The sequence below is a fragment of the Cryptomeria japonica genome, chromosome 3 (assembly GCF_030272615.1).
Source record: "Cryptomeria japonica chromosome 3, Sugi_1.0, whole genome shotgun sequence".
NCBI lineage: Eukaryota > Viridiplantae > Streptophyta > Pinopsida > Cupressales > Cupressaceae > Cryptomeria > Cryptomeria japonica.
In genome coordinates this window covers 120,444,792-120,455,520 of record NC_081407.1, presented here as the reverse complement: position 1 = coordinate 120,455,520, position 10,729 = coordinate 120,444,792, and positions in this window count along the sequence as shown.

Below are 10,729 nucleotides of genomic sequence, written 5' to 3'. Positions count from 1 at the left end.
AATCAAGCGGAAGCTTAGCAGTTTCAACGAGAAGACCAAGAGATGGCCGAGAATCAAGGACCACCTCCAAACGGTGCTACTTGGTTCATTACCAACCCGTCACCGCTTACTTTCAATGACATTCATGAGATGCCAAAAAATACAGAGAATTTATGTTCGAAGTACAATGCTAGTGACTTGAGCCGAACGGTGGAAGATCACATCAAGATGTTTGAAGACCATTTGAGAAATAGACCAATTGAGTATGGAGATGTGGCTTGTAGACTTTTTTCCTATTCCTTGGGAGAAGAAGCGTATCATTAGTTCATCCACTTACCTACAAGATCCATCAACTCATGGGAGGAATTGAAGGAGACATTCATTGGAAAGTTTGGAATCCAAATTTCCCCATCGGAGTTGCATAGACAGTTTGTTGAGTGTAAAAGACAAGAGAATGAACCTATCAATTCATTCAACAACCGATTCTAGAAAGCTTATACAAGGTTGCAAACTCCTTATCTCATTCCAGATGCTCGAGAGATATACTATCATGCTCTAGATCCACTTACAACCATGTTTGTGCAAACTCATCCCTCTCCAGCAAATTTGAATGAAGCATATGCAAAGGCAATAGAAGTTAGTAAAATATTGCATTAGAATCTTAGTGGACCTTTGCTCAATTTAGGGTCGCAAATCAAATTCAGAATTTAAGTCAAGTTTTGGTGCATTGTACGCCGATAATGAATCAAGTTCCACAGCTGATGTATCCAGTTGCTCAGCCATCAAATCAGTTGGTACTCCATCCTAGGGCACCCATTTCTCAAGCTCCGCAGACGCATCCAGTGTACCTGCAAAATGTCGTGACATCCACGAGGACACAGGAGGAGAAAGAAGAAATGAAAGAGTTAATAGACCAAGTAAAGAAATTATCTACAGAGGTTACTCACTTGAGGAACCAAAACAATCAACTCTACAGTATGCATAGAAGTTACCAAGGTGGTAATCAAAACAACAATCAAGGTTACCAAAGTAATAGTCAGAATTATCAGAGCAACAATCAGAATAACCAAGGATATCGTGGCAATAATCAGAACTATCAGAAGAGAATGTGGAATACTGTCCCCAACAATGGAAATGTGTTGTCACCTCTTGACAATCCACCTGCTTCAGAAAGTCGACCGGATGACAAAGTCTTCCTTGCGGAGGCCGCATTATCAAATTGGTGCAGATTACACAACACTAGTCAGCATTCAGAATTGTATTGTCCCGAATTCAGGGTTGCTGCTGATATTTTCCAGCAAGAAGTGCGGAATAATGAAACATCAGAAAGCACTCCAACAATGGGATATGAAAATGTCCCCACTACAAGATATGACCAAGCATTAATCATTGAGGATTTCAAGTTTCCTCTAGTTTATGAAGAAATTTTAGTGTGAGAACAAAGTGGGAGATTTCCTCTAGAATTGGCGAATGGACCTATGGTTCTGCCTAATTCTCAGTTCCCACCTACTTTAGCCAATGGGCCTATTGAAGATCCAGACTACTATTTACCACCATTGAATAATGGTGTTTTGGTTGAAGGAATTAAAGAAGTGTTTCATTAGTTGTCACAAAACACTAGACCAAGAGTTTATCAAAGGAATTAGAGGAATCAAGAGCCTTTATCTACTTTCGTTCCTCCGAACAATTTTTCTATGCCACCGAATCCAAGTGCTAGCAATACACCAAGCTATCCACAAGATTCACCTAAATTTTGATAGAAGAACATTCCCCCTCCAAGAGAGGAGTTGAAGCAGCTGAGTTTGTGTTTGTTAGAAGAATTCAACAAAGTCAAGGTAAGCCTACCATTGTTCAAACTAATGAAGGTACCTGATATCAGAGATACATTAATGAATGGACTAAAGGAGAATACTGTCGAGAGAGCAACAACTCAAACTAGTTCCAACATTCAGAGAGGTACAAATGTTCCTCAAGCAAGCATAAATATGGTTTAGGATGAACCAAATATTCAACAGTCATTAGAAGAGGCATGTGTAGTTCAAGATTCATCTAATATGCCCAACAAAGAAGAATTAGTGAAGATGTCAAATGTGCCAAAGAAAGAAGATATGCTAGAAGGCAAAACTTTTCTCACAAGAGATAATGTAAAGAGAGTTAAGGATTCACCAGTTATAATTGAAAAACCTACCAAGAGAGAAATCCTTCCTAAGAGTGAGATTGCTTCCGTCGAAAGCACGGTTAAAAAAGATGAAGTTTCCAAAGAAAGTGGGAAAAAAGAAGAGAGATTGCAAGTCCATAGGGATAAGCCAGCAGTGAATTATCAAGATGAGCCAACCCCGTTCTTGCTTTCAATAAGGATTTTTGGCAAGCTTTTGCATAATTGTCTGGTAGATTCTGGAGCTTCAAGTAATGTAATGCCAAAGGCTATATGCGAGAGATTGTGTCTCATTCCCATACAAACTAGTAAAAGAGTTACGCAATTAGATAAGACAGAGGTACCTATGATTGGAGAGCTAAACAATATTCATATGCAGTTGGCTGCGGATCCTAGAGTCCACCACTTCATAGATATATCAGTCGTAGACATTCCAGATGGATATGGCATGCTCTTGAGTCAAGATTGGTCAAGGAGATTGAATGGTTACTTTTTGACCAGTTTCTCTCACGTGGCTGCCATGGAGAGGTGTACCAAACTAGATCAAGATAGATAGTACCCCAAGATTAAGATTGATGATAACAGAATATGGGGAAAACAATGAAATTCTTTTCCTAGAAACAGATCTGGGAAATTACAAACCAAAAGTTGCAGAGGTTTTGATGCTTCAAAACCCAGTTGAAAAGATAGAAGAAAATCATGAGATTGTGAATTCCACAGAAGTTGTAGTAGAAAGTGATGATGATACAGATGAGGAAATTGATATGTTTGAAAGTTTCAGAGGATTTGTTTCAAGAATATTCAGCAAGGAGTTGAGTTAGGCAACCGTGCTCGCATTCAAGATTTATTGTTGCCTAATCGGTGCCAAATTCATGATGTTGCTCATTCTGAATTCTCTTGCGCAATGTGCAAGGTAGCTTTGAATCAGATACACAAGAGAATTCCTGAAATTATGACAGTTAAAGAAATTAAAGAGGCCTCTCCTAGGCCCGATGAAGAAATTACAGATAAAACTGAAGAAGAAATAGATGACGAAGATCAAGTTTGGACATTGAGATTTGATGGTTCAAAGTCAAAGAAAGGATCAGGAGTCGGATTTGAATTAATCAGTCCCTCATGGGAAACTTATTTGGCCTCCCATAGATTACAGTTTCCATGTACGAACAATGTTGCTGAGTATGAATCCTTAGTTCGTGGGTTGTTGTTAGCCATTCAGAAGAAAGTGAAGATTTTACATGTGTTTGGAGATTCAGAGATTGTAGTAAGACAAGTGCGGAATTAGTATGTTTGCCACAACAAAAGATTGACAAAATACTGCAATAGGATATGGGATCTCATCGAAAGCTTTGATGCCTTCAATATCGAGTCAATATACAGATCATAGAACCAAGTGGCAAATGCACTTGCGCAAGCTGCTAGTTCCTTGGCACCCATCGCCATAGAAGGATTAAAGAAGTTTACAATGGAACTCGCAGCTATTTGAATCATAATCATTGTTCAATTGTTGGTGATTTTGCTCTTCAAATGTTGTCTTTGCATTCATGGTTCTCAATTCCTCCAAGTTAGATTAGAATTTATTTTCATGTATGTTAGATTGAGTGAAAGATTTGTTGAATATATTTGTGTGGAATCCTTAATCCATAACACTAGCCTCTTGCCATTGGTAAGTGCACCTTGTGTGGTCAACTAGAAATTTGAGTAAGCTTAACTTCAATTATTATGCAACCTTTGACAAGCATCAACTTGGATGGTGTCAATGTGTGATGGTAATAGTCTGAAAATTCTTAAGTATACCTTAGACGATTGCACTAAGCTTGTGTCAATATCTGTTTGTGAGACCTTGCCTAGTTTGATTCCACTAGATTTGTTCGTCATTTCCTACATTCTTAGGCTTAGAATAGATTTCGTGAACCCTATTCCTTTTGCCCATTTTTTAGTAAGAATTAAGTCCAGAGCTTCATTGATAAATCCTAAGTTGTTAGTACACCTATTCCGCATTTTCATGATCGAAGAAGATAATCCTAACATTTGTGTAAGTCCCCAAGTGAACACAACAATTCACACCGACCATTGAGTTACCCACTCGTCAAGGCCTGACATGTAGAAACCTTGGAATCATTTTAGTTGATCTTATCCTTAGCATTTGAGGTGATTTTGTTCAAGAGAGGGTAAATTACCTTGGTATTTTATTCTGAAATGTTATGTGCATAAAAAACACATCAACAGGTAGCATTTCCAATTATTATGGGAAATTTGATTGAGGTATACTCCAATCCAAGCAGCTGAGAAGTTTGAGTTAAAGTTCTATCCTCTTGTAATTTACCCATCCAGGATGAATTTTGATCCCTTTAATAATATAGGGAGAGCTTACAGAAGAAATAACCGACACAAAATGCTTTTTGAGGATTATTGGGCAAATGTAGTGGATGATTTTGAGATCGGAAAGAGAATGTATTCAAGGCTACTAGTACAGATGATTATAATTTGTCAATTATTTCCCATGCCGGATCAAGTAAAAGATGATGGAAATCATGTCCAATGTCAGTTTGAGCATGAAAGGAATGAACCTCTTCCTCCATTAAGTTGGTTAGAAGTTGAAATAGTAGAACTAAATGAGATGATGAGACCAGTTGTGGTGTACAAAAGAAAATGAGTGGATCAACGGGTTGCAAAGTTGAAAGCACAAGATATGCCCCTAACATATGATTTGATGGGAGATATGGAGTCACAATATTCTGATGATGAAATGACCTAAATTCAACAAGAAATCAGTATTGAGACGAATAGAAGTAGGCAAGAGGGTGAAAGTCACAAGAAAAAGAAAGGTGTAGCTGAAACTTCACAACCCAAGAGGGTGAAAAGAAAAGAGGTTCCTAGTGAAGAGCCAAAGCAAAAAAGGCAAAAGACAAGTATGACTCACTCATCAAATAGTAATTCTTTAGTTCAAGAGGTTGTTGTTTCCATAGACAGGAATGGAATATCTATTGTTGAGAACGAGCCATCAAAGGAAAATGAATCAAATCTAAGAGTTCACTATGGTCAAGGTACAAATGAGTCTATAGAATCTACTTTGCAAAGAAATCAAGAAGTAAATCCTTTTCAAGCCATGGTATTTGATGATGATCAATCAATGGAACTGATTCCACTTGAGGAAGTCTTAAAGGAAAAATTGAGTTTTTTGGATGAGGTGCTCAATGAGGGGATGATATCAGCATTGCATGTACTTCACGAACAAGAAGAGTCAGATGAGGATGAGGAATAGTCGACAATTCTTGAATGGTTGAGGGAGCGAATGAAGAAGAAATTTGTGATAGAAAGCAATCTAGATAATAAATTGGAAGTTTTTCTGGAAAGGATTGGTAAGAATGTGAAGAAGAAAGCTAAGAGATATTCCAAGATTACACAAGAGAGTTTAGGATCCCACACATTGCACGTTGCAATTCCAAATGTAGACAAAGCAAAGGAAGACATCACTCTAGAAGAGTGTGAAATTACAACTCTTGATTTAGGAGTGGCAACAACAGAGCAATTGATTGAGGAATTTGATGAATCCTCGAAAGCTATTAAGGAGAGATGGAGAAAAGAAAAAGAAAAGAAGAATCGGCTTAAAGCCAAGAATTAGAAATTGATAGACTACATAAGGCACTTGATGAATCCTATTCAACAAGAAGATGAGACATTTGTACCACCTGTAGTTCTTCGAAGGGAATTAGTTGAGAATTTCGAAGAAATGAAAAGGATGACTCAAGAGACAAAGGAATGGATTGAGAATACTTTCAACAATGCTAATAAATTCATGGATGAATTGGTGCAAGTATATGGAAAAGCAACATCCCTCTTGAATGGAATTCAAGATGCCACTGCAACATAAGAAGAGTTTTATGAAGTGCAAGAGAAGACTATCCCACATTTGCATGTGTTGGTGAACACTCCAAAGAAAATGTTGATTACTAGAGGTGTAGTAGGGGAGAATTAGGCATTCGATTTCGACTTATGGTATTGTTTATTGAAGATAAGGAAATAAGTCTTTGAGAAAACAAGAGTAGGTTGGGAACGACTAAGGGAAGTAGTCAAGGATACCATGATAGAGTCCTTATATCAATTGACTCAATGTATGGACACCAAGTAAACAATGATAGTGATATGAATGTAGACATTTTGAAAGACAAGACGAAGAACCTTAACTTCAAGACTGTAGGTGCTATTACAGAAAATCAATTGGATGATGCTAGTTTGTTTGTGGTCTTCATGAATGGCTTCCAAGAACATGGATAGGATTGAGAAAGGACTATTTCAACATATATGGATGACTTGGCAATTGTTGAGTATAGGATGGATAATGCATCAAGTGTACAAATGGATTTGCTTGGAAAAATTATGTTCAGATTTGTTGAATTTGTCATCAAGGAAAGAGATAAAGGGTACGTCATTCTAGATAAGAGTTTGTTGTAATCCTAATCAGCATGGGATTTTCTTATTTGCTCTTCTTCCTCATAGTTTATGTTGTTGAGATTACCTCTTATCTCATTGGTTAGCTTAATTGGTGGGGTGGTGGTTGTAACTACTCTCCTTTAGGGTTTAGTTGTCTTAATCTTGTCCATTGATTTCAAAATTAATCCTGGCCCTTAGTTATAATTGGGAGCTCTATATAAATCTTGCCCATTTCATTTGTAAGGAGGGACCTTTGTGGAATTGCTGCTGAAATATTGTCGAAATAAATACAAACTCCTTGATGCTTGTTGAGCCTATGTGTTATTTTGGATGTTAGCATAGTTTCCTATTTCTCAAGTTAATTTTTAAGATCATTTTAATGGAGTTATTTAGTTGAATGAAAGATATTGTTGTTGATTTGTGGTGAAACCTATATGTTCATACCATTTGTGATTTGTTGATTGTAATGGTTAGTCTGAACTTATTTCAAAGCTCAAGTTCTTCGATTGCTTTATGCTCATTGTTCATGTTGTTGATGTGCAAAAGTGACTTGAAAATCATTAATATTCCTTAGAGGATTGCATCATCTTTGTGTAGTTGTTATCCCATGGCGAAGCAAAGTATTGTTTGGTTTCACTAAGTCAATAGTAATTTCTTGCATTGTTAGGAGTAGCTTAGATATCTAAACCCTCATTATTTTGGCATTTTATTTCAAGCCTTTTTTAAGGAATAGTTTCAAGAGCATTATTGCAAAATCATAAGTCATTCTAGTCTTAGAATTTAGAATTACTAGATTTTTCCTTGTAAAAGAATTGATCAAGCATAAAACAATTGTGTAAGTCCCTTTGTGATACTAGTATATCACATCATTTCAATTGAGACTATACAATTGCATTGTCATGACCCGATTAAAGAAACCTTTGGGTTATCTTATTTGATCACATTGTTTAGCCTATAAGGTTTTTGTTGATATGTGTTTTATGCACTTCCAACATATAATAAAATACCAAAGGTATTCTATCCTCTCTTGATCAAAATTTTCTTGGATGCTAAATGATATGATCAACCAAAATGACTCCAAGGTTTCTATAGTTAGATCATGACATGTGGATAGCTTAATTGGTTGATGTGATTGTTGGTAATCCAAGGGGACTTACATTGAATACTTGAATGTGGAACATTTGGATGTTGTTGGAACTTAGATTCTAACTACTTGCTTGAAAAATAAAATGGCAAAAGACAAAGTTTAGAGATTCTAATCTAATCCTAAAAATGTAGGAACGATGGATAATCTTTGGTGAAACTCGACTAAGCCTTGCTTTGACATGCAAAGCAACAACTCCACAAAGCTTAGTGTGATCTTCTAAGGAAAGAAAAACTAATGTTCAAATCACTATCAACAACAAGGATACCATCAAGGTGATGCATATCAAAGTGTGAATAGCAATTGAAGTTAAGCTCATTTAAGGCTTCCAGTTGAACACACAAGGCAAACTTACAATCAACAAATTGCTAGTGGTATAGGCAAATGAATTTCACCTATGAATCATGCACATAGTTCTATCATTCATCTAATCAACATGAAAATGAATTGAGAAGTAGAGACAATGCAACTTGTTGAAATAACACATTAAATTCACCATAACTTCAATGAAATCATATGCTCTTTACAACAAAGTCTTGGCAACAATCTTTGCCTTCTCCAAATCTAATTTTTGTTCTAATTGCTAACTCTTCTTTATTCTTCTACTATTGTTGACCTGTTATTAATCCCTTACAAATGAGAAAATTGAGCCTTATATAGATAGCTCTTTACAATGAATGGCTCATATTGATTCACAATCAATGGCCAAGATTACATGATAGAAACCCTAATCAAGGTTTGTTAAAACAAAACTCCATTCTAGCCAATAAGAAAATTACACTTAGATTCAATATGGAATGTGAACCGATAGAAAATGAGGGTAGGTATCTCAAAGTTTGTGTCTCCATAAGATGAGTCAGATGCATTGCATCTGGACATGCTGATGGGGAATCTCTTGACTGGTTGAGTGGTGACTAGGATGACACCTCAGTTTGCTTGTAGACTTGATACGTCATCATGAAGGAGTGTTGAGCAATATCTCTTGATACTCAATGTTATTCAACTTGCTCAATGCAATGATGATGGGAAGTATTGTTATGATCTAGCAAACTTTGATTAACTCTTCTGAAACTATTTGCTTCCTTGATCATGTTTGATGTAGACTATGTGACGATCCTGGTTGTTCTTTCCTTATTCATGATTCTATCTTGGTGAATGATACACCCAGTTGGAGTTAACTCCTCAATGTACTGAATTTGATTCCTAGATTTCCGAAGGGAATTCAAGATTATAAAACATTCTTTCATCATGTAGGTTATCTTTCCTTCAAGCTTTGAGGCCTTGACTTTGACCTCTGCTTTGCATGACTCAAACTTGATCTTGATGTTGAACTACCCCTTTGGAGCATTAGTCTGATCCTCCTACAATCAGACTTTTCCTTGATTTCTTCCTTAGTCACTTGCAAAGCAAACAAAAGGGTTTCAAATACATAAAATACATATTAACTTCACTTACCTTCCACTTCTATATGTCTGATTTTGTGCTTGTTATAGGTCTGATGCAATTTGAATTTTCACACAATTCTGCCCTTATCTGCCTTCAAAATGGATAAAAAATGCCTTCAACTTGATCTTAAAACCTTCTCTTAATCAAAATCACCCTCTTAAATTGTATTTTGATCAAATGCAATGATCAAAATGATTGCAAGATCACTGCCTTACACTGTGCAAATCAGAGTTTGTTCACAAAATTTCTGCCTTATGATGCAATTGGCCTTGCTCTTGAAGTGCAGATCAGAATTTATTAATTTGGTTGCTTTGAATGATGAATAATGAATTTGAAAGCATCTCTCCTTATATAGGCGTTGAATGAAGGGATGTGTCTTTTCTTCTATATCCTCTTTAGGCTGACTTGCATTTCTCAACTAAAACATTTTATTTGTTCCTTTTGCTGGGCGCCAATCTCATTATTTTCTCATGATAGCCGACTTAACGCTATTGCTTACTTGATGTTAAAGGAGTTGGCATTTATGTTTCCAATCGTCTTGACTTAATCGACGTTCATCCTTCCATTTATATAGGCTTGAACTTGAGTGTTCTTTTCTTGCTCTTTTGCACTTTGGCATTTTGATCTTCATTTGTACTATCAGTCAGTATCAATCATTACATTTGATGTGGCAGTATTTTGGATTTCATTTGTACTAACTTGTTGGGTGGCTTTTGAGGCTTCGTTTGCACCAAGGACATTTTGCATTCTATTTGCGCTATTTTCATTTTGCCAATTCCGAACTTGAAGTGGCGGCTTTTGACACTTCGTTCGTACCAAGTTCATTTTGCATTTCATTTGTACCACTTTCATTTTGCCAAATCTGAATTTGAAGTGGCGGCTTTTGAGGCTTCGTTTGTACCAAGGATATTTAGTGAAAAGCATTTTTCATTTTTGCTTGAACAAAATCTTCCTTTCTAAGTCAGCCATTTGGAGTTCACTAAATTGATTTGAGTGATCAAAATTTAATTACTTTGCTCTATCAAAGTGGATCAGAACTTTTTGTGTTCATTTGTACCTCTTCTTTGTCAAATTCAAATCTGATGTTGGCAGCTTTTGCAAGGTCATTCGTACCTCGATCAAATTGGCATTTCAAGGTTCAATTCGTACCTCGATCAAATCGGCATTTCAAGGTTCATTTGTACCTCAATCAAATTAGCATTTCAAGGTTCATTCGTACCTCAATCAAATTGACATTTCAAGGTTCATTTGTACCTCAATCAAATCAGCATTTCAAAGTTCATTCGTACCTCAATCAAATAGGCATTTCAAGATTCATTCGTACCTCAATCAAATCGGCATTTCAAGGTTCATTCATACCTCAATCAAATAGGTATTTCAAGGTTCATTTGTACCTCATTCAAATAGACATTTCAAGGTTCATTCATACCTCAATCAAATAGGCATTTCAAGGTTCATTCGTACCTCAATCAAATAGATACTTTTGCCCTCATTTGCACAAGCTTGAACTTGCTAAGCAAACACTCATCAAGATCAATCTTTTGAGCAAACTCATGCCTTAGTCTATTTTTCAG